At 34.1% G+C, this 26,391-nt stretch overlaps 2 pseudogenes; one reads left to right on the forward strand and one right to left on the reverse strand.

Annotated features, from left to right (window-relative positions):
• Positions 1–1,316: 1,316 nt before the first annotated feature.
• LOC149249757 (glutathione S-transferase U17-like) lies at positions 1,317–3,545 on the reverse strand (annotated as a pseudogene).
• Positions 3,530–4,800, forward strand: LOC149249758 (protein EXORDIUM-like 2 pseudogene; annotated as a pseudogene).
• Positions 4,801–26,391: the final 21,591 nt, after the last annotated feature.

Here is a 26,391-nt window from a genome sequence, read left to right on the forward strand (position 1 = left end):
TATCTCTCACAATTTGCGATATATATATCTCTCTCACTTCACTACTGCACCAAAGTATCATCCCATTGCATAACACTCCACTAGATTCTTCTATCGCATTTTCTTCCTGTGTTGATGGTCATGTTTTAAATTGTTTGGTATGTTTTGTTCTCCTATCTCTCTAATGCCTCATCATCCTTGACCCACATAATTATCCTTTTGTATTTGTCACCTTTCTACCCTCAATTCATTTGTTCGTTAGCCCCCACTCCCTTTGTTGTTCGTGAATATATTCAACTATTCATGTTATCTGACCTCATAATTTTACTCCTTCGTCACTTAAAAACATTTATATCGAGGTGAATAGTTATTTCACAAATCTTCCTTGTGGTCCTTCGAAAAAATTTCTCTCAACTTCACTATATGACTAAGTAGTATCTATCACAAATTCAACAATGTAGCCCTCGAATCAAGAAATATGTTATATTTACTATGTGTTTTTTTAATTTTTATTAATAAAGAAGCGTTTTTTTATTTAAAAAAAAACGGGTTCCGAGATAACTCATAATATTGAACCAACAACAGAATTTGAAGCCCATAAATGGTCCTGAAAACCATTCACATTCCGGATTGTTTTCCAAAATGCAGCAAGGTCCCGTATAAAATTACTCTTTACAACTTTTGTATTTTATGCAACACTTTATGCTAGCTATAAAGGATCTTTCCAAAAAATTAATTGCATTTCTTTCTGGTTTCTACTACACTCTATATCAACGCTTCCTTTTCATTATGGTTTCTGTTACATTCGTAATCAACACACATTGAACAGTGGAATGACAGCTACAGTATTGGAGAGATTCATTAAGAACTTGTTCATAATAAAACAATACACATTGAAGACAGGAAAGCTCTCTATAGTACCGGCGAGATTCACCAAAACGTTATTCAGACTAATTAACATAAAACAGCTAGACTCAAAAGTTGAATCTAACCAAATGACTAAAAAGACAAAGACTATGAATAACACTCATCTTAAATATAATGTCTCTTCTTGTCCTCCATTTATAAGGCTGGCATAGTTCGCCCTAATTTGCAGTAGGTGATAAACTCATCTTAAATAAAATCTCTCTGCTTGTCCTCCATTTATAAGGCCGGCATAGTTCGCCCTAATTTGCAGTAGGTGGTGATATCATACCCAAAAGATTCGCTCTCCTAATGGATATAGATTCTACCAGATTGGCTGGATCGGGCTACTTCCTAAATTTAACTTGACTCGACTACCTAAATTTAATGTATTTTAACAAATACAACCTCTGTCTGTGCTAAGTTTGCCCTATTTAGCTGTAGGCGGTGATCATACTAGCTCTCCTAGTGGACGTAAATTCCGGCTGCTTGGCAAAATCAGGCATTACTTCTTTCAGTCCATCGGATTTACAGAATCGATCCATCCATGCGCTCAGCAATGGCATTTTCTTTGGATCTATTAAAACGCTATCGGTAGCCTTCTCGAGGCCTTTGATAATCGCTGACAAACCACCCAATGCGATGTCAAGCAAGCCGAGACCTCACTTTTTTTTTTCGAGGTAATGAATGCTGTGGAAGCCACCTGTAATCAAGAAATATGTTATATTTACTATCTTTTTTTTTATTAATACAGAAGCATTTTTTTATTTAGAAAAAAATGGCGTTTTTTTATTTAAAAGAAATGGTTTCGAGATAACTCATAATATTGAACCAACAACAGAATTTGAAGCCCAGAAATGGTCCTGAGAACCATTCACATTCCGGATTGTTTTCCAAAATGCAGCAAGGTCCCGTATAAAATTACTCTTTACAAGTTTTGTATTTTATGCAACACTTTATGCTAGCTATAAAGGATCTTTCCAAAAAATTAATTGCATTTCATTCTGGTTTCTATTACATTCTATATCAACGCTTCCTTTTCATTATGGTTTCTGTTACATTCCTAATCAACGCACATTGAACAACGGAATGACAGTGGACATAAATTCCGGCTCCTTCGCAAAATCAGGCATCACTTCTTTCAGTCCATCGGATTTACAGAATCGATCCATCCATGCGCTCAGCAATGGCATTTTCTCTGGATCTATTAAAACGATATCGGTAGCCTTCTCGAGGCCTTTGATAATCATTGACAAGCCACCCAATACGATGTCAAGCAACCCGATCTGATCCCCTCCAAAATACGGTTTTCCTGCGAAGCACTGGTTATTGAATAGAAAATTAATAATTTTAACTTTCCAAGACATAAATAGCAGATAAGGAAAGGATCAATGAGATACGAATGCAGGCGATTACTAAGAATGAACTAAATTACCTTATCGTCTACAAAGGCAGCCCAGAAATGAGCAATGGCTTGGTCATATGGATCTTTGGGAATTCTTGCGAACAGGGTTCGATTTCAGGAGCAGCCCGCTCTTAGCTCTGAGATTCTCTTCCGCGAACTGGTAATCGATACCTAGCAAGTGCTATGTGAACCTGCACAATGAAGGGACTCAGAGTCATACCGAACCGCTTTACCTGCCCCTTCTCTCCCCCTTTTTTTATTTCAGTTTTCAAAATTCGTTCAATCGTCTAACACCACCAATCTACGGTGAACAATAGGACACGATGGCGGCTAGGGCAATTGATTTCAAAAGGAAACGCCTTACGGCATAATGAACAATAGGACACGATGGCGGCTAGGGCAATTGATTTCAAAAAGAAACGCCTTACGGCATAATTAAGTATTCCATTTTATATGAAAATGTTAATTAAAAAAAAAAAAAAACTAAACCGCTACTTCTTCCTCTTTCATATTTTACTCATAAGTTAAATATTGTAATGGTGAATTCTCATATAAATGCTAACGAAATATTTAAATATGTTAGCAGCAACGTGATTGGGAAGAATACCGAAAGGAGTTGCTTTACAACTATTTAACGTTGCATGGAAACATAAAGATACATAGGAAAAACTAAAAAAACACTTTTTGACCGTTGCCTAGCAACAACATACTTGTTGCGTTTTTTATGCTTAAGCATATAAACAGCAGCGTTGGATACTACCTCAAACCCGTGGTGAAAGCGTGTAAAAGTCAGACACTCTAAACGCAAATATTAATAATTTTAATAAATACTACATGATTTTTTTTAATATAAAATATATTTTTATTTAAAAATAAAATAAAATAAATATAATGATTTCAAAAATGTTAGAAAATTTTATAAATATTTAAAACTCATAACAATTTGACTAAAAACCAACGACAATATACCTTGTCTTAGGCAAAGCATAATAAATAATAAAAATTTAATTATACCTAAATTTAAATTTATTTTAGATTTATCTGAAACTTATAACAAGCCTACAACTTTCAAGATTCCAACTAATCATTCCTAATTTGTCACTAAAAAAATAAATATTTTACTCTCCAATTAACTAATGGAGCTCTCGGACTACGAACCGTGAGTTTGCTTGCTGCCGAAGCTATGAATGCTATTTAAATGTTCAGGAATCCCTCATTCCTCCTCACCGGGGGAGAGCTCAGTGGCACCTTCAGGCATCCCTCCTGATTAATCTCTCGGCAGGGACTGGACTTTATGCTGCTGCTTGTCTATTTGTTTAGGGTTGGTTTCTCATAGATTTGGGTAGGAGACGCTAAGTTGATAATTCTTCTGCAATCAACGTCATTAGAATCATGGGGGAGGTTAATGGCATGAATGGGTGGTGGTTATTCATGGCTGTGTTGGGACTCTGTTCAGGTATGTTGTCGTTTATGTCTATGGCAGAGGAGGTGCCGGCAATGCAGCTGATCTACCATAATGGGCCTCTTCTGAGCAGTGATATAGATGTTCATGTGGTTTGGTATGGAAAGTTCAGTCCGGTCCAGAGATCGATTATTGGGGATTTGTTGCAGTCCCTGGGAGAGGAAAAAGAAGAGACACTACTGAGGAACCAGCCATCTGTAAAGGAATGGTGGGAAACCACTGACATTTACAGAGAGGATGCATCATTCAGTATGAGCTCTGCTGTAGCGAGTGAGAAGAAGAAGAATGAGAAAATAGTGCTGGTGAATCAGACACTGGATGAGTCCTACAGCCTTGGAAAATGGCTACAGAGAACCCACATTGAAGCCCTGGTACTCAGGGCATCTGTGGCCTCCAATGCTTTGGTGCCCGAGAAAGGGATTTTCTTGGTCCTCACTGCCCAAGATGTTGTTGTAGAAAGATTCTGCATGAGCTTATGTGGGTTCCATTCTAGTGTAAAAAGTGGTGAAGGGAGGCGCTCAGTGTCTTTGCCATATGCATGGGTTGGGAACTCTGTAACACAGTGCCCTGGTCAGTGCGCCTGGCCTTTCCACCAGCCTCTCTACAGCCCTCAGACTATACCTCTGGTAGCCCCTAATGGCGATGGGGGCGTGGATGGTATGATCATAAATATTGCCACTGTGCTTGTGGGGACTGTTACAAATCCCTTCAACACTGGTGGTTTTCAAGGCGATGCTGCTCTGTCTCTGGAGGGTGTGTCTGCTTGCAGGGGAATGTACGGAAGAGGGGCATATCCCGGGTACGCAGGCCAGCTCTTGGTAGACGAAACTACAGGAGCCAGCTTCAATGCTCGAGGGCTCAATGGCCGCATGTTCCTTCTTCCAGCCATGTGGGATCCTCTTACCAAGTCGTGCAAGACCTTGGTTTAATTTAAACAGGTTTGTTCTACTTAGTCTAGAACAACAGTTCTCCTGGAGCTTTCTGTATGGTACAATTTGTGCTGGGGGCTGTTACAAATCCTTGTACTTTTTGTAAGTTGGACCTTGTACTTAATAAAATTGCCTACTATTGAATATGATACAAGGGATTGGGGCAGCTAGATCTCTATTCACTGTTCTGCTCCCAGAATGAAGTCACAACTGAAATATGCATAATTACAATATCATGGTCTACTATATGATCTAGTAGATGCATAATTATAATACCATTGTTTACTATTGAATATGATTTACTATAGTTTTATTTTAAATACTGATTTAATATTAGATTTATTTTAAATACTGATTTAACATACGCTGATCTAATTTTTTTCTGAGTGATTTTTATTATAAACAGGATATTATTTAAATATTTTATATAATTATTTAATTTTTATGTTTTTATTTTTAGATTTTTTTTAAATTGTTATTTTGATTGAACAAAATTTCAAAATTTCAACTTTGATAACAGGAAAAACAGAATTACACATCATACATACTGGACATGTGTGAGATAGTCTGTCTGTGAACACTCACTAGACTGTAGAATATGTGTGAGATGGTCTGTCTGTAAACACTTTTCACAACATAAGAGATGAAGCATACTTAAAAGTACAGGGTCTGTCTGTGAACACTTTTCACACCATAAGAGATAAAGCAGAGACTTAAAAGTACAGGAAATTTAGTGACTTTAGCCAAATATATCATCCCTGTAACCGTTCAGGTGTCTACTTTATAAACAATAGTGCCCGTTGCAAACTAAGCACACAAACTTGAATTTATTGAGAGTTTGTTTCTCTTAATGCTTAAGAAAATAGTTTTGAATGCGTGCTCCATTCAAAGGGCCAACACGTGGTTCTGTCTTTACATCAGAACAAACCAGAATGGTCGGCAACAAAACAAATCACATAAGTGGACTAATTTACAAACGATGTTTTCAGCTGAATGGTCGGCAACAAAACAAATCACATAAGTGGTGGATTAATTTACAAACGATGTTTTCAGCTGGTTCAGAACCAAACCAGAAAACAGTAGCTGAAAGAGGAGTTAGTGAGATCAGGAAGTTTTTTGATTTTGCATTTGTTATGATCTTGTAACTTTGTCATTTCATTCCATGATTTTCTGGGTAAATTTAAAGCCTGGTTACAGTAATAGGAAAAGATTTTTCACTATTGTTATAATTTGTTCCCATAATATTTTGGGTAAATTTGAAACCTGTACATTACTACCATAGCAAAATGATTTTTCACTATACCATACCAAAATGATTTTTTCAACCAATTTGAAACCTCAATAACTTTGCACACTTCAATGCGTGTCACCTCCAAATACCAACCGCCAATCAATCAATAGATGTGTATTAGGAGCAGTACCCATCAACTTTTGGTGCAGGACATACATGGTACTCATAATTTGCCCTGAATTGGTTTATTAACGTGGTCTATGAAAACTCTTTGCCACTAATGCCTCTTATACGTTTTCTTCGAGGGAGTTTAATATAAATGTAAATTATTATTATTATTATTTATATATATGTTTTTGAGTTATATATTTATTTGTTGGGATGTAATTGTTTTTTTGGTTAAGAAAGAAAAATGGTTTAACCATTTTAGTTAATAATTTTAGTATTTTATTAGATTTAAATTATAATTAAATTGATGTGCGTTTGTTTTGAAATATTTTTTTTATAATTATAATTTAATTATTAGATATCATTTTTGGGATTCAACTGCGTTAAGTAAGTCATTCAAACGTATGACCATTTCCATGAGAGGTAGTCGTAACTGACTAATTTCTCATGATTTTTGAATAGTTCACTTAGCACTCATTGCATCGGGTGATGCTCACAGGGGTGAAAAAGTGGGATTGAAACTAGTGAAATGTGGAGAACGAATCACATAGCATCAATCATCACTTCCGGGGCTTGCACCCGGTAACCAGGACTTCCCAGGAGGTCACCCATCCCAGAACTCCTCTGGCTCAAGCGCGCTTAACTGTGGAGTTTTTCCCACAATCAAGCCCACTTAGCTTGCTACCCCATTTGCAAAACCTTAGCAAGTATTGTGCCTCATGAACCATTCAAGTAGAGATCCCTTGATTCAAAAAGAGTCAAGGGATCTCTACTTGAATGGTTCATGAGGCACAATACTTGCTAAGGTTTTGCAAATGGGGTAGCAAGCTAAGTGGGCTTGATTGTGGGAAAAACTCCACAGTTAAGCGCGCTTGAGCCAGAGGAGTTCTGGGATGGGTGACCTCCTGGGAAGTCCTGGTTACCGGGTGCAAGCCCCGGAAGTGATGATTGATGCTATGTGATTCGTTCTCCACATTTCACTAGTTTCAATCCCACTTCTTCACCCCTGTGAGCATCACCCGATGCAATGAGTGCTAAGTGAACTATTCAAAAATCATGAGAAATTAGTCAGTTACGACTACCTCTCATGGAAATGGTCATACGTTTGAATGACTTACTTAACGCAGTTGAATCCCAAAAATGATATCTAATATAATGCACTGCGTAAATCCCCCATACTTAAATTTAATTATTAATATTTATTTGTTTTGGAATATGTTCTTTATAATTTAAATTTAATTATTAATAATTATTAAATGGATGGTAGGGATTTAACTTTTATGAAATATTCTAAAATATTTTTAGTAGTATACATATATTAAGAGTTGAAATTTATTAGTCGAAATTTATCTCCAAAATAATTATGCTTTCTTTATTTTTTTAATTAAACTGATTAATTTAAAAAAAAGATCATATGAACACTCATATGAATATGAAGTGACTTGTAGTATTGATGAATCATGTTATTGGTTCATCTTTTTGTAACCAAACTTATCTAGAGGTTAAGAATCTCCATTATAAGGCGAGAGTAAATTTTCATAGTTAAAATTCTTATTCCCATATATATATATATATATATATATAATCATAGTAATTTAAAATAATGTTGTAATTTAATTCATTTTGTGATTTATTTAATTTTAGCAAAGTGAAAAGTATCATAAAACAAAAGTTTTGATTTTTATTATAAATTGAGTTTATGGGTATGTTTATTAGCCATTTAATTTTTTTTTTGTCCGCAGACGTGAACCCAAGAGCTTACGTCCTCAGCCTATATGCAAGACGTGAACCCAAGAGCTTTCGGGAATTGACCCTCTGACTTCCCAAATTGGGAGGCCCTGACTTGACCAATCGAGCTAACTCTTAGGGCTATTAGCCATTTAATTTATATGAGTGAATTAATTAATTAATAATTTTAGTATTTTATCAAATTTAACCTTATATTTTTTATTAATAATTTATTTTAAATTAATTTAATTAATTAAACTTATTTATAAAACTTATAAAAAAACATATTTCATAATTTCTAATTTATCAGACGTTTTAACATCATATAATTTATATAATAATGACCTTTTCATAATTAATATATATTAATAATTACTGAATCAATTTATCATACATTTTAACACTATATCAAATTGATTGACATATACTTTCTGTCAACTTGAAATCATGTGTTAAGTGAAAATGTGAGTAATTTTTTAAAATGATTTTCAATTTATGTTTTTGCAATGATTGACATATACATTACATTAATTGAAAAATCACGTGTTAAGGGAAATTGTGATCAATAATTTTTTAAAATGATTTTTAATTTATGTTTTTTATTAAAAAATAAATCACGTGTTAAATGAAAATGTTTTTTAAAATGATTTTTAATTTATGTTTTTTATTAAAAAATAAATCACGTGTTAAATGAAAATGTGACGAGTAGTTTTTTAAATTGATTTTTAATTTATATTTTTTATTAAAAAATGTTATCTTTTTAAGGTACAATGTAATTGGAATTTTCAAGGTTTTATAATTTATGTTTTTTATTAAAAAATAAATCACGTGTTAAATGAAAATGTGACGAGTAGTTTTTTAAATTGATTTTTAATTTATGTTTTTTTATTAAAAAATGTTATCTTTTTAAGGTACAATGTAATTGGAATTTTCAAGGTTTTATTGGAATTTTCTCATATAATTTGCAATGAGATGGTAATTTTTAGTTATTTTAAATATATTTTTTATTAAATAAATAAATGTATATTTTGAAAAACTCTTTAAATATAAATTATATAATTTAAAATTTTAATTTTAACAAATCTCTATTAAATCTTTAGCCATTTATCCTAAATAATTATGATAAAATAAAACAAATTCCTTATTTTATTAATAAGGATACACAAATATTTTACCATATTTCACCCTATTCTAACAAAACAAATGATAGATCTTATTAAATGTGATATATATTGATCTATACCTTACTGATAGACCTGAAATGCTTCCAAATTTAACAATCTACATTTCAGTATGGGGGATTTACGCAGTGCATTATATTAGATATCATTTTTGGGATTCAACTGCGTTAAGTAAGTCATTCAAACGTATGACCATTTCCATGAGAGGTAGTCGTAACTGACTAATTTCTCATGATTTTTGAATAGTTCACTTAGCACTCATTGCATCGGGTGATGCTCACAGGGGTGAAGAAGTGGGATTGAAACTAGTGAAATGTGGAGAACGAATCACATAGCATCAATCATCACTTCCGGGGCTTGCACCCGGTAACCAGGACTTCCCAGGAGGTCACCCATCCCAGAACTCCTCTGGCTCAAGCGCGCTTAACTGTGGAGTTTTTCCCCACAATCAAGCCCACTTAGCTTGCTACCCCATTTGCAAAACCTTAGCAAGTATTGTGCCTCATGAACCATTCAAGTAGAGATCCCTTGACTCTTTTTGAATTTAAGTATGGGGGATTTACGCAGTGCATTATATTAGATATCATTTTTGGGATTCAACTGCGTTAAGTAAGTCATTCAAATGTATGACCATTTCCATGAGAGGTAGTCGTAACTGACTAATTTCTCATGATTTTTGAATAGTTCACTTAGCACTCATTGCATCGGGTGATGCTCACAGGGGTGAAGAAGTGGGATTGAAACTAGTGAAATGTGGAGAACGAATCACATAGCATCAATCATCACTTCCGGGGCTTGCACCCGGTAACCAGGACTTCCCAGGAGGTCACCCATCCCAGAACTCCTCTGGCTCAAGCGCGCTTAACTTAGGAGTTTTTCCCCACAATCAAGCCCACTTAGCTTGCTACCCCATTTGCAAAACCTTAGCAAGTATTGTGCCTCATGAACCATTCAAGTAGAGATCCCTTGACTCTTTTTGAATTTAAGTATGGGGGATTTACGCAGTGCATTATATTAGATATCATTTTTGGGATTCAACTGCGTTAAGTAAGTCATTCAAACGTATGACCATTTCCATGAGAGGTAGTCGTAACTGACTAATTTCTCATGATTTTTGAATAGTTCACTTAGCACTCATTGCATCGGGTGATGCTCACAGGGGTGAAGAAGTGGGATTGAAACTAGTGAAATGTGGAGAACGAATCACATAGCATCAATCATCACTTCCGGGGCTTGCACCCGGTAACCAGGACTTCCCAGGAGGTCACCCATCCCAGAACTCCTCTGGCTCAAGCGCGCTTAACTGTGGAGTTTTTCCCCACAATCAAGCCCACTTAGCTTGCTACCCCATTTGCAAAACCTTAGCAAGTATTGTGCCTCATGAACCATTCAAGTAGAGATCCCTTGACTCTTTTTGAATTTAAGTATGGGGGATTTACGCAGTGCATTATATTAGATATCATTTTTGGGATTCAGTTACGACTACCTCTCATGGAAATGGTCATACGTTTGAATGACTTACTTAACGCAGTTGAATCCCAAAAATGATATCTAATATAATGCACTGCGTAAATCCCCCATACTTAAATTCAAAAAGAGTCAAGGGATCTCTACTTGAATGGTTCATGAGGCACAATACTTGCTAAGGTTTTGCAAATGGGGTAGCAAGCTAAGTGGGCTTGATTGTGGGGAAAAACTCCACAGTTAAGCGCGCTTGAGCCAGAGGAGTTCTGGGATGAGTGACCTCCTGGGAAGTCCTGGTTACCGGGTGCAAGCCCCGGAAGTGATGATTGATGCTATGTGATTCGTTCTCCACATTTCACTAGTTTCAATCCCACTTCTTCACCCCTGTGAGCATCACCCGATGCAATGAGTGCTAAGTGAACTATTCAAAAATCATGAGAAATTAGTCAGTTACGACTACCTCTCATGGAAATGGTCATACGTTTGAATGACTTACTTAACGCAGTTGAATCCCAAAAATGATATCTAATATAATGCACTGCGTAAATCCCCCATACTTAAATTCAAAAAGAGTCAAGGGATCTCTACTTGAATGGTTCATGAGGCACAATACTTGCTAAGGTTTTGCAAATGGGGTAGCAAGCTAAGTGGGCTTGATTGTGGGGAAAAACTCCACAGTTAAGCGCGCTTGAGCCAGAGGAGTTCTGGGATGGGTGACCTCCTGGGAAGTCCTGGTTACCGGGTGCAAGCCCCGGAAGTGATGATTGATGCTATGTGATTCGTTCTCCACATTTCACTAGTTTCAATCCCACTTCTTCACCCCTGTGAGCATCACCCGATGCAATGAGTGCTAAGTGAACTATTCAAAAATCATGAGAAATTAGTCAGTTACGACTACCTCTCATGGAAATGGTCATACGTTTGAATGACTTACTTAACGCAGTTGAATCCCAAAAATGATATCTAATATAATGCACTGCGTAAATCCCCCATACTTAAATTCAAAAAGAGTCAAGGGATCTCTACTTGAATGGTTCATGAGGCACAATACTTGCTAAGGTTTTGCAAATGGGGTAGCAAGCTAAGTGGGCTTGATTGTGGGGAAAAACTCCACAGTTAAGCGCACTTGAGCCAGAGGAGTTCTGGGATGGGTGACCTCCTGGGAAGTCCTGGTTACCGGGTGCAAGCCCCGGAAGTGATGATTGATGCTATGTGATTCGTTCTCCACATTTCACTAGTTTCAATCCCACTTCTTCACCCCTGTGAGCATCACCCGATGCAATGAGTGCTAAGTGAACTATTCAAAAATCATGAGAAATTAGTCAGTTACGACTACCTCTCATGGAAATGGTCATACGTTTGAATGACTTACTTAACGCAGTTGAATCCCAAAAATGATATCTAATCTACATTTCCATCCCATATATATGATTAATATTTTAAATGTGATATACATTGCTCTACGATCTGAAAATGCTTCCCAATTTAATAATCTGCATTCCCATATATATTGTATTTAATATTTTCTGTTTTACAAGAAATTTATATTGCTTTTGGTTTAGTCAAAAATATTTGTTTTTTAACTAGTTTTGAATTTTTTAAACCAATTCTATCAAGTTTATTAAAAATTTGAAAATATTAAATTAAATATTTGGAAAATTTTATATATATATATATATATATATATATATATATATATATATATATATATATATATATATATTTTAAATGTAGATTGTATTTTTCTAATTGGCTAATGTATATTGAATCACTAATTTTGTGTGGTTTTAAATTGAATTGTTAGATATAAAAAATGTATTAAAAAATAAAAAATCTTAAAAAATTGTTTGTATAATTATATGGTACTACAAATCTCTAAAGTAATCTGTAGGCATTATTGCACTATGTACAAAAACTACTCTGTATCTTTAAGCGACTGGTTTTCAATGGAGTCATCTACAAAGGTGGAGGAATTACCCGGACAGTCAAAAGTGGTCAGAATCCGGTCAAAAAAATTTCAAAAAATCTTGCAATAGCAGTGTTTGAATCATGTTTTTGATGGTGGAAATGGATTCAACACCATAAAAAACCTCTAGGGCACCCAAAATATTGAATTTTGATAGCGATAATTTGGATTTAGAAAAATTCCTGTCGGATTTTATCAAAATATGGCTGGGATTTCCATGATTTTCAGGGCAAAAAGGTATTCTGTTTAGACTAGGTTGTTTTCAATATTTTCCTACACAAAAAGCAATGGCCTTTAAGTGTTAAACAATGGTTCTTTTTCCAGTGCCTTGTGATAAAAGAAAGCAAAATTGTTGTGAGAATATGTCAAATTTTGAGACTATTTCTGAATATGTCAAATATTGAGACTTTCTTCACAGAATGGACTCTGTCCACCAATCGTTCACACCAACTCTTAAATTTAATTGTTATGGCACATATATTGTGTCCTTTAGATGTAATTACACCAACAATTTTATGTCATCAAACATTTAATGTGTATATATTGTGTTGTCAGCCAATTGATCAACCTATTTAAAAAGCTAGTAGTCTTTAAGTGAGATTTTTTGGAAAGTTTTCCAGTTTGTTTTCGGATCTAATTTGTCTAGAACTTGACAAGGATTCATTGAAATCACAAGTTTGACAAGGGAACACTTCACAATCAAAGTGCCCAAGGGGTTTTTGAGGGTGCCGAATCTATATATGCAGTGAAAACCCAGTTTAAACAACACAAATCAAGATTTGGCCATTTTGCCGAATTCTAGCGAAAAATCTACCTAAAACTCCAAAAATTCACACTTAAAAATACTCTTTTGAAAAATCTGATTTTATTATTATTATTTTATCAATTTAATCTATATCCATTCCAATAAAGGCACATATCTATATATTGTATTTTAATGATTTAGGTTTTTTAATTTTTCCCATATTTTCCAATTGTTTTGGTTTTATACTTTTAATGAATTAAAATTAAAATTTGGTAAAAATTATTATATGTTTTTAACAAATTTAAATCTAAATTTTAATAAAAATGATTTTAAATTATAAATTTGAAATCATAAAGGGCTTGTTACATGATTACTCATCGAGAGTATTTGATGTAACACAAATATTATTTGTGACTTCGACATATATACTTCGTGGTCATCGAATATAAACTGTGTGGTCACATGTGATTTAACAATCTGATGACACATTATATCAACTTTGCGGTGAAAATAAAACGAGGGTGATTACAATCTGTGGCTCGTATATAATTCGAGGGGGAATATGTAAAGATTTTTTTCCTGAAATGTAAAGACTGTAAACACTGATATTTCATTTGTATCAACGGTAAAGATTGATATTCCATTTCAGTCAAATGTAAAGTCAAATGTAAAGACTGATATTAAGTTTTATATTTTAATCACATCGACAGATTTTGTTTTTCAAAATTTTATCAAATTAAATGCATTTGCATATCTGATTCTCTGCGTACCTGGTTCTCCCGTCTGGTGTTGATCACATTGCTCCAAGTTTTCTGCGTCCATTACCAAACCAACTTATTCCTCCCTGCCTATCTGGGATCAACCTCTGCGGTTCCCAGACCCAGAGGACTTCCATTTCGAAGTCCTCTGGCTCCCGTGCCAAAAACTCCAAGAACAGCTCAAAATTTCCCAATTTACAGTTCCAAAATCGAGCCCTCGGCTCATCCCTCAAACAGACTGATTTTCTTGCCCCCCCACTTCTCCTTTCGATTATGTTTATATATGAAATGTTTCTTCCATTTCAAGAAACCCCACCTCTTTTTCCTCCAATTAATCTTAAGATTTAACTTTATCCATTAAGATATTTTCACTTGAGTTGGTCATATTCATTAAATGAGATTTTAATAAATATATTTTATTGTTCTACTTAATAAATAAGGTATTAATTAATACTTTTAAAAACTATTTCATTTTCTTACATAGGCATTTATATGATTAAATTAGTATGTATACTAGTGCAATGCCTGCAATGCATGTGTATGTAGCTATCATACACACGTCTCGTAAGCATGCTAATAATCAGTGACTCAAGTTGGGTCATTACAGAATACAACTTGTTTTGGGCATATGATTTGTGCATGCACGAATAAGGGTTATCGTTGTTGCCTCATGCAATTTCATCGACATATTTCTTCGATGGTTCATATTATTTGATCTATGCAGTCTCTCCATCTCTGCTTTGCGGTGGCTCACATATATACTCTACAATGTTGATTTATATTGCTCTGAGATGGATCCATACTATACTTGCACTTGCGGTAGATTCGCTTTGCTCTCCGGTGGCTTGAAAATTAATTTGCTCTGAGGTGGCTTGATACTATATTCGCTCTGCAGCGATTTGATTGCTCTGAGGTGGTTTGATATTATATTCGCTCTGCAGCGATTTGATTGCTCTGAGGTGGTTTGATATTATATTCGCGATATTATATTCGCTGCAGCAATTTGATTCATCTCTGCGGTGCAAACACATATCTATTCATTATTCATTTGTGGTGAGGACTTGGTACAATACCTCTTCGGCGTGGCCTTGTTGGTGTGGATACATTTCGGTGGTGGATACATTACTCATGGTTCTATGACGTTCAATACAATTATGATAGGTGCATATGTTCCCTCTTACTCTCACTTTGTTAAGTTTTGATTATTTACACTATGAGTACTTCCATTCACATTTCTAACCCCCCTTTTAGCAAAGGAAGACCAAGTAAAATTACCTTAAAAAATCTTTATGAGTACATTAAATTTTTAGAAAGACAAAGAGAAGAAAGAAAAAACCAATTTAAACTTGAATTAACTACAATGCTTGACAACAACAAAAAATCGCTAGAAAATAAAATAATTACACTTGACACTGAGCTCCAAGGAATGAAAGAGCGGATTCAAGAAATAGAACATAGTAAACAATCAATGATTGAATAAAATGACACTTTGAAAAACGAGATTAAAAATTTAAAAGAACAACTACATAATAACTTAGCTCTAAATAACACAGAGAATGAATTAGATATTAAACCCATAAAAGATGAAATTAACAAACTAATTGAACTCTACCATGAACACCACAAAAGAGTCTTACACCTTATAATTGTTGGTATAGAAGAACAAAACAATGAAGACACATTAGAAATAGTAAAAAAATAATTAAAAACAAAATCTCAAATTCAAACAACTTATCTCACAGAAGCTATAAAGGTATGACAGATACTTGAGCATAAACACAGACTAATATGTGTCAAGGTAAGTTGTAATGACCATAAATTAGATATACTCATTAAATCCCCAAGCCTAAAAGGAACAAGAATCTTTATAAATGAAGATTTCATTCTAGAAGACCAAGTTGAACTTATGAAAGAAGTCCAAAAGGTCAAGGAGGCAAGAAAAGAAGGGAAATGGGCAATCATTAGGAATAAGAAAGTTATTATTAGAGATAGAGTCCAAAACACAAGTGATAAATATGGATTATCATCACTACAAATCCTCTTATGGAATTGTCATGGTTTTCCATGGTGTAAAGGTCCCATGTTAAGTCGGATCCTGAGTTATATTGATCTTATTCTTTTAGTTGAAACTTGGGAACATGACAAATATAGGGTCCGCCACCTTGACGGGTTTATTGTTTCGTCAACTTGGAATAACAAATCCTCCCGGAGGGGTCTTGGTGGTATAAACTGTTATATAAGAAACATTGTTTCTTCTCACAACTGACTTCATAAAATCGACCCCTTAAATCAGTACATTTAGATTGAGATCTCTGATTCTAGCACCAATAGGATCTTTCTTGCAATTTGCTATTTCGCTCCCATCAACTCTACATCCTATAAGAAAAGCAACTTGGATAAGAATTGTCCTTTCAATGCCTTAGACAAAGACATCCACAACCTAAGGAATGAAGGTAATATCCTTTTTCTTGTGGACTCTAATGATAGATCTTCTACTAACCAATCTATTATGTTAAGTAACAACTCTAACCCCGACCCCTTGAGGTTGGATGAAGATGGTAACTTAGCTAATAGATTCAAGAGAAACTCTGAAGACATAATCAAGAACTTATTCGACATCGAGCTCTTTAAGATTTGTAGTTCCCAGGCCTTGATTATTTGTAATGGTATTAACAAGTGGCCTTCCTCCAACCGAATGACCTGTTTCCATGGGATGGGTAGTAGTGTCATGGACTATGCAATTTATGACACCCATGTCCTCAACCGTATTACAAACTTTGAGCTACTTAAAGGTTACAAGCCTGAATGTGACCATAGGCCTTTATATCTAACCCTCAATATTGTTATGCATACTGGCCACATGCAAGGGACCGGTGAAAGCAAAAGACACACTCTCTTCGATGGAAGTAATGTCGACCTTTTCTTAAGGGATTTAGAAAGGGACCGAGGCTCCCTGACTTATAATAACAACATTGATCAAATTTACTACAATTTTAATAGTACCCTTTCCACTACCATTAGCAAGTTCTCTACTGAGACTTCATATAAGCATAATGACATAACTTCCAATCCTTGGTATGACAAACACTGTAAAATTGCCAAGAAAGTGAGCATAGATGCTCTTAATGAAATTGTTAAGCTCTGAAATATAAGTATATACAAAGATCTCATCAAAAGGAAGAAGAGGTCATATATTAATAAGAGATAAGATCATCTTCTCCACCTTTCTAATGTTGTGCCCATAAAGTTTTGGCAGAATGTCACTGTTCATAAAACTAAAGATAATCATTTGAGCACTTAGAAGATTGAGACAACTATCTTAAGAAGTTGTATGACTCTCTGGACACCATCTTAAACACTCCTATTAAGGAATATATATTTTCCCTGGAAGACGTTGACTCTGGGATTAATAAACTCACTAATGGGAAAGCTAAAGATATTGAAGGATATCAAACTGAGATCTTTAAAATGGGAATACCTATCCTCACTCCTCATCTCCACAAGCTTCTTAATTTGGAAGTAAAGCATGACTTCCCTAGGCCTTAGACGCAAAGCCTTTTTGTGCCTATCTTTAAAAATGGGCACAAAAGCGTTCCCTCTAACTACATGACCAATATGATTAGCCACACCCTAGCCAAGATATATAGGTTCATATTGGAAAAGAAGATTGGCCTTTGGCTTGAAAACCATGGTAAAAGAGCTAAAGGGCAAGCCGGTTTTAGGAGACATCACTCGACTATCGACCATATTGTCACTCTCAGGATCATTGCAAATGAATGTCGCAATAGTAAGGTCGATCTCTTCTATTGTTTTGTGGACTTTAGAAAAGCTTTCGACATTGTTCCTTGAGATAAGCGCCAGGAGAGACTTGAAGAGATAATGGTTCCTCCTGAGTTGACGATTATTGTGATTTGCCTCTACGATATTGTCGTTGCCAAGCTTAAGACCAACCAAGGGTGGTCTAAAGATATTAAATGCAATAGCAGGGTTAAGCAAAGGTGCCCCCTATCCCCTACCCTTTTTGGCATTTACATCGATAAACTAAAGGAGTCTCTGGAAACTGTAGGTTGCAAGGGCACCGAGTTTCTGGTATAATCATTACTCTTCTCCTTTATGCTAATGATATCGTTCTTCTTGCATAAATACATGATGACCTAGACAAGCAACTTAAGACTTTTAATGTCTGATGCTCCAAGATAGGTATGACAGTTAATACTGACAAAACTAAAGCCATGATCATTAAATACAAAAAGATCACCCATGGTAGTTTCGTCTATGATAACCATTGATTAGAGTAGGGTTTTTCTTATAAATATTTAGGTATCGGCATTCCTCATCAACTCAACTTGAATTATGGCTTTGAGAAAATGATTATTGGATGTTAGATCCCTATAATACTAGTGTATTCTCTCATTGTGGTTGTCAGTGTAACCCCCTTATTGTTATTATTGTGCCCATGTAGTTCCCATATTGTTATTATTGTTCCCCGTAGAATTCCACTATTGTTATTGTTGTGCACTTACATTATTATTGTTATGTAGGCTCTGATTATATTGTGACCCCTTAGACTCCTATATATAGAAATAAGGTTTTGTCATTTGAATCATCGAAGAATTTTTAATTTGTGTAATGTAAAGGAGGTTTCCCCATCAAAGAAGCTAATTTTGAAGTTATTGATCTATCTATTCTTCTATTTTGTGAGCTGGCTGCATAACATTTGGTATCAGAGCTTTGGATTCTAGGGTTTCGTCGCTGCAAACATGCCATCTTGGCATTTTTGATATAATTTTTTTTCTAAGAGGCTTTAGAAGTAAATTTTTTTACCACGTGGAGCCAAAATTCCAAAGAAATTCATGTAAAAATTTTAGATCTTGGTTGACTATATTTTCAGAGATATTTTCTGAAGAAGCTACAGTTTTTGCAGGCTCCAGAATTCTGTCTCAAACATGTGACCTAGTGAAAATTTTCATAACGTTTGTTTCAGACATCAGATTTGAATTCTATAAAAATTGGCTGAAATTACATAGACTTTAGTTTGTCTTGTAGAAATTTCAGGTCCAAAGGTCAAAACAGTGACATGTTGCACTTCGTACAACGTCGCTTTACTGAACTAGTCCATAATCAGGCCATTGTGGGAGATTTGACATAACTCTTTATTGAAGAATCCAATCTTGGTCTGACTTGTCATATTGGAAAGAAGACTCGTAGGGCTACCACAGGACGAAATTTCAGATCTTGGATATCCGAAATTACAAAGATACAACAGATTCAATATTGAGCTCCTACAAAGTGAAAAAAAGGTGTGTAGTTTATAAAATTTGCATAAGTTTTATTTGAAAAATCAGTTTGAAGTGATTCAAAAGGCATACTAAAGCATAATTATCATTAATTGATGCCCCAAAGAAATAAAATGGAAACACATAGTAAGCAACCTGAAAGCTCTACTATGACACATGAAGAAGAGGAAGAAATGTAACATGATATATGAAAATTACGAGACGGAGTGCAACAAATTTCGCTCTCACAAAAAGCAACAGAGGATAAGATGGATGGTTTGAAGAATGGAATGGAAGCTAAGATAGATGGTATAGAAGCAAAACTGAAAGGAAACATGGAATATTTGAAGAAAGAAATGGAAAGTTTGACAAAGTTGCTACAAGAAATGCTTCATAATGGCAAAAAGGTAGTAGAAAAAACTCATGATGAGAACAAAATAAATGTTAATCATGATTTCATAGACTCTAATGTTGGATTGAAGACCCACCATATTCCAAAGATCGATATGAGGAATTTTTATGGAAAGGATCACGTAACATGGATAGTACAGGTGGAGCAATATTTTGATCTCCATAATGCGTGAAACACACAAAAGGTACACATTGCAACTTTATATTTAGAACCTAATCAGTTTGTATGGTATCGATGAATTTTCTCTCGTAAACAAATTGTCATTCAGTCAATTTTTACAGAGGAAATGATAGCTCATTATGAGGATACAAAGAGCAACACCTTCTTTAGCCAATTGATAAATCTCAAACAAAAGGGTTTAATGGTGGAGCACATTGAGGGCTTCCAAAAATTGAATACAAGGGTAAATGATATTCCAAAGGAGCATAATATTGATGTCTTCATAGGGACTTTAAAGGATAACATCCAATATGAGGTTTTCCTTTGGGAACGTGATTCATTGGAGAAGGCATTCAGGTTGGCAAGAAAAATTGAAAGCAAAATTATGGCAAGAAGGAAGCCTAACACCCACAACTATAAAATATGGAAGTGTTTTTGCTCCTAGACTTCCATAACCTACAAGATTGACACAACAACAATTGGGAGAAAAAAGAGCAAAAGGGCTTTGTTACAGTTGTGATAGAAAATACCTTTATAGCAAATACATTAAAGGTCATAAGTGTGCTGAGAAGAAATTGATTTACATAGATTGTGAAGAGGATGAAGAAAAGGAACAAGAAACATTAAAAGAAGAGCATATACACCAGGAACCAACCCCAGAGAAGGAAGAAATGAATCCGACTATATCTTGTAATGCATTGGCAAGAATTACCACTCCTCAAACTCCCAAGATAGAAGGACATATCAAGAAGAAAAAATGTAATAATGTTGATTGATATGGGTATTGCCCATAATTTTATTCATTGTAAGATAGCCATGGAATTGAATTGCTTCCTATATTGAGTACCAGAGTGTCAAGTGATGGCTGCAAATAGAGGAACCATAATTTTCTTTAGAAAGTGCCATAATATCAAGATATCCACGGGAGAATATGTATTGAATAGACCAATGCTTTCCATTCCAATGGGTGGTGCTGATGTTGTACTAGGAGTCCAATGGTTATAATCTTTGGGTATGGTAGCTTTTAATTTTCTAGAGCTTTTCTTGATTTTTTTTTTGGGAAGGAAAATAAGTTGAATTAAGGGGTATCACACGGAAACCAAGAAAGATAACCAACTCTAATGGCATGAAAAAACTTCTAAAGAAAGAACAACGGGGCGTAATTGCACAATTATGCTCACTGGACTCATCTATTTCTCCAGATATCCAAAAAGTTTTGGACAATCATTCCAACGTATTTGAGACTCTCAAAGGCGTCCCACCTATTCATGATCATGATCATGCTATTCATTTGATTCCAGGAAGTGTTCCTCCAAACATTAGGCCTTACAACTATCCCTATGCCCAAAAGAGTGAAATTGAACGTATCATTGCAGAAATGCTAAAGGTTGGTATAATTCAACCTAGTCAAAGTTCTTTTTCTGCTCCAGTAGTATTGGTGCACAAGAAGGATGGATCATGGCGCATGTGTCCAGATTATAGGGAGCTCAACAAGCTCACTATTAAAGATAAATTCCCCATTCATGTCATTGATGAATTATTGGATGAATTACATGGAGCAATTTACTTCACCAAGTTGGATTTTCGTTTGAGATATCATCCACCATCTATCACATAATCTTTAAGAGAAAATTATAAGGTTCAAGTAGTGGAAGATCACATTGAGCATCAACAACACATTCTCCAACTCTTAAAGGATAACCCCAGTTTAGCACAAAATAGAATGAAACAACAGGCAAATCAACATCACAACGAAAGAAGTTTTGATGTAGGCAACTGGGTATTTTTATGGCTGCAACCATAAAAACAAATGTCCCTCAAGCAAGGCAAGAAGGATAATAAATTATCACCAGAGTATTATGGTCATTACAAGGTGTTGCAAAATATTGATACTATGGCATACAAATTGGAGCTTCCTGCATCTTCCCGAGTGCACCCAGTTTTCCATGTTTCATGCTTAAAGAAGGTTATAGGTGGCAAGCTCTCAGTTCAAACAATATTGCCAGAACTTGACGAGGAAGGAAAAATCATATTGGAAACTTAAGCAGTCACGGAAACAAGAACTCGATAGCTACGAAATCGATCAATTTCAGAGTATCTCATAAAGTGGAAGAAATTACCCACTGAAGATTCTAGATGGGAGGATGAGAATCTTATATAGAAGCATCCATAACTACTCAAGCATTGAGGACAACACTTTTTTGAAGGAGAGTGGCAAGTTAGGTCCCTATAATACTAGTGTATTCTCTCATTGTTATTGTCCGTGTAACCACTTATCGTTATTGTTGTGCCCATGTAGTCCCCATATTGTTATTATTGTGCCCCATAGAAGCCCACTATTGGTATTGTTGCGCCCTTACATTATTATTGTTATGTCGGCTCTGACTATATTGTGACCCCTTATACTCATATGTATAGAAATGAGTTTTTTTCATTTGAATTGTCGAAGAATTTTTCATTTGTGTAATGTAAAGGAGGTTTCCCCCTCGAAGAGGCTAATTTTGAAGTCGTCAGTCTATCTCTTATTCTATTTTGTGAGTTGGTTGCATAACATTAGAGGTTAGAAAGCTTATTATGATCTTGAAAACAATTGTAAGTTGGTCAGTCTTTGCATTTGGAATAAAAAAAGGTTCCTCTTTGAGACTCTCGTCATCCCTGTTGTCTTATACAGATGTGAAGTTTGGGGTTGCAGTATATCCAGAGAGTCGTCGAGAAATATTGATATGATTCAAAGCAATTCATAACCTACAACCTCAAGATAAAGGGAAATACTCCCTATCGTATCCTTTTGATTGAAGTTGGCACGTCCCCCATTGAAAGTACGACTATGTTTAGATATTTGATGTATAAGAAGAAGCTTTACAACATGGAATCGAAGAGGCTCCCAAAAATTGCTTCTAACTTTAGTCAAAACCCCCACCTTCACCTCAAGTGTGGGTGGCATAAGGATGCCCAGTCTTGGCTCAACCATTGGAGAATAAAGGAGGAGATCATCATGAGAAGCAAGGATAATGTCAAAAATACTATTATCTCCAATTTTAAGGATAAACCGTGGGATGGCAATGAGCTGGAGGGTAAAAGGAAGCTAAGATACTATAAGTAGGTGATTAACCCCACCCTTGATAACCAAAATTATCTTTCTATGTTGACCAACACTAAGAAAAAAATGAACGTCGTTAGGATAATAACTAATTCTCATGAGCTTCGAAGTGAAACAGGTGGTGGTTTACTTGCAAGACTCGGGATGATAAAAATTGTTAGTTTTGCGATACTAAGAGGGTGGAATATGAAAAACACTTTCTTTTATATTACTCGACTCTAACTCACATCCGCTCTCAATTCCCTAACATGTTCACACTTCCAATCTTCTTGACTTGTTAAGTCACCCAACTATACCAATTTTGGAGCGCTTCTTTCCCTTCTTTCTAATCATAGAAACAAGATTTTGAAGAATCACAATTAAATTCTTTTTCTTTTCTTGATTTCTAAGAATACATTGATCTTAGTGGATGTTAATCATCATCATCTTAAACATGTGTAGAATAATATATATTTTTATTTTGTAAATGCTTTATAGTAATTGCAATTTTTTTTTTTACAAAAAGATAACTAAAATATTATAAAATATATATTTTACCAAATATTATAATTTTATAAAATTAACTTTGTTATTATAATTTACATTAAAAATTATTATACACTTTTATTTTATATAATTTATTTCTTACTTATTCACGTTAAAAACTATATTTAGTTTATTAAATTAAGCATTTTTTAAATTCTCATTAATTTTTTTTTGATATAATATTAATTACTAATTTTATAAAAATATCACAATTTAATTATGTATTTTTTATTTTTGTTATTTAGAGATTTTGTATTTTTTTTTTCTAATATAATTTTATGTTTTTCTTCCTTCAATGCCATACAAATTAATTAGTGTATTTTTACATATATTTATTAATAGCTTAATTATATAAAAAAAATCATGGTTGGTAAATATCAATGGGCAATCTAAATCTATGCCAAGCATCAAAACACTTATTATTGTTATTTATAAAAAAAAAAAGTAATATTTGAGTTAAACATATATAGATTTAAAAAATATGTAACAAAATTATTAATCATATAGATTCATCCCCATTTAAGTATGGAAATTTTTAATATAAAAAATATGTAATAAAATTATTAATCATATAAATTCATCCCCATTTAATTATGGAAATCTTTAATATACAAAGAAGCTTTCTTTACAATACTATGGGCTAATACCATAAGTTATCAATATCACATGTTCATATAATCATAACTCATTTTCTATGACATTTGTTTACATAATTTTTCTTTTTAAATTAGTCAATTTAATTAAAATATAGAAAAAACGTAACTCTTTTCTATAATTACTATTAAAAATATTTTAAAATCTCTCTATCATTTTTTAATAATAATTAAATTAAAATTCGAAAATTCTTATTCCAAATGGTTAAAAATATAAATATTTTTTTAAATAATAATAATAATTTTTATTAATTACACTAACTTCTACTATTAAAAAAAGCAAATACCAAATAACAAAACCACACAATACAGATTCTATGTTAATTCAAAATACATCTTTTAATTTTTTTCCTGAATTGAAATATAAAAATGGCAATTTCGACCCGTTATAAAGACGCCGTTCCAGTACAAATAACACAGATCATTAAAAATAAAATAAAAATTTTATCATTATACTTAATACACTTCTATTTATGTTTTGTTTTTAAATAAAATTTGGTAATACAGTTTTTTAATTTTTTTTTTTCTTTTTTTAATTAAAATGAATTTAATATTTTTAAAAACCATTCAAACATATTTATAAATTTCACAATTAAATTTCCAGTTTTAATAAATTTACAAAATTTTAAATAAAATTAATAATAAAAAAATCACAACTTAATAAAATTAAACTATAATTAAAGATATAAAAAAATCAAATAATTGTTTAAGATAACATAAAGTTCAAAGCTTACATATAGTTATTAAACAAGAAAAATTCTGATTTCATGGATTCAAGGAGGGAAGAACTAATCTTTCTTGGGAAAAATAATCTCAAATTATTTTGGAAGGAGCTCCAACCGAGAAAAATATAAACTCAAAATAGTATTACAACTTCTAAATGGTTTGACTATGCAAGACAACTCTATGAGCAAGATCCCAAGGTTAACCCTCCCCCCTTGGTAAACACTGATACTGAACTCTTCACAATGCAAGAGGTAGAGATGGGTATCAAGAAGTTGGGTGTTGGAAAAGCAAAATACTTAGCTGAACTCCAAGTAGAATATCTAAAGTGGGGCTCAAAGATCCTTGCACCACACATTACAAAAGTTTTCAACAACATCATACAACAAGGGCTCCCCATAGATTGGACAACTAGTTTAGTAATACCTCTTTTCAAAAGCGGTGACCTCAATAATCCCACCAATTATAGGACCATCATGATAAACTCTTTGTTTGCAAAGCTATTTGGAAGCATGTTAAAAAATAAAATTAGCAAGTGGGCAGAGGAAAGAGATAAGCGTGCTAAAGGGCAAATAGGTTTTAGACCTAAACATTCCATAGTTGATCATTGTATAACTTTAAGGCACATCATTGAAAAAGTTTGGGAGAAAAAGGAAGAAGCCTTTTGTTGCTTTATTGATTTCGAAAAAGCATTTGACACAGTTCCTATGGGTAATCTTTGGCACAGAATGGAGGAACTTGGGGTTCCTAAACATTTGAGAGCAACTGTGCATAGGCTGTATGAAGAGGTGAAATCAAAATTAGAACTTCAACAGACATTTATGAAAGTTTTACAAGCAATATTGGGGTCAAGCAAGGTTGCCCACTGTCTCCTACCCTTTTTGGTTTATATATCGACAAGCTTGAGGAGTGGTTAAATTTTCAAGGGGGTGATGGTATCTATTTGGGTAAGTTTGTTATAAGGCTTCTTTTGTATGCAGATGACCTTATTCTGATTGCTAAATCGACTCTTGGTTTGGAAGAGCACTTACTATCCCTTGAGAATTTTTGTAGAAGTCTGGGGATGCAAGTCAATATCAGCAAAACGAAAGTAGTCGTTTTCTCTAAAAATAGAAAATATAACTAGCATAAGTTCTACTTTGAAGGCAACATTCTGGAAGAAGTTTCAAATTACAAATACCTCGGAATTGACTTCAACAAAAATCTAAGCTGGGATGGTTGTAGAAAGAAAAGAACTTTGGGGGGTTGGAAAGCATTTTATGCTTTTCAAAATAGGTGTAGAGAGATACAGTTATGGGACTGGAAAACCACTCAAACCCTTTTTGGGCTTCTAGTGATTCCGGTGATTCTCTATGGTTGTGAACTATGGGTCAGCAGTACATCCGACATGCAGTGGAGACAAATTGAGAAAATTCAGAAGCTTTTGATTAAAAACAAATTCAAGATTAAAAGTGCAGTTCCTTATGCTATCTTGTTAAGTGAAACAGAGGCTGCTCCTATTGAAACAATTGCTATGGTGTGAGTCATAAGGTATTTAAAAAAATTTGAGCAAATGGAAGAGGGTAGATGACCTAAGGTTTTCTTTAATAATAGATTGTGCAACATACAAAAACCTGGATGCAAC

Source organism: Pinus tabuliformis, chromosome 7, assembly GCF_031772625.1.
Source record: "Pinus tabuliformis cultivar Carrire ecotype Pingquan chromosome 7, CPIR1, whole genome shotgun sequence".
Classification (NCBI taxonomy): domain Eukaryota; kingdom Viridiplantae; phylum Streptophyta; class Pinopsida; order Pinales; family Pinaceae; genus Pinus; species Pinus tabuliformis.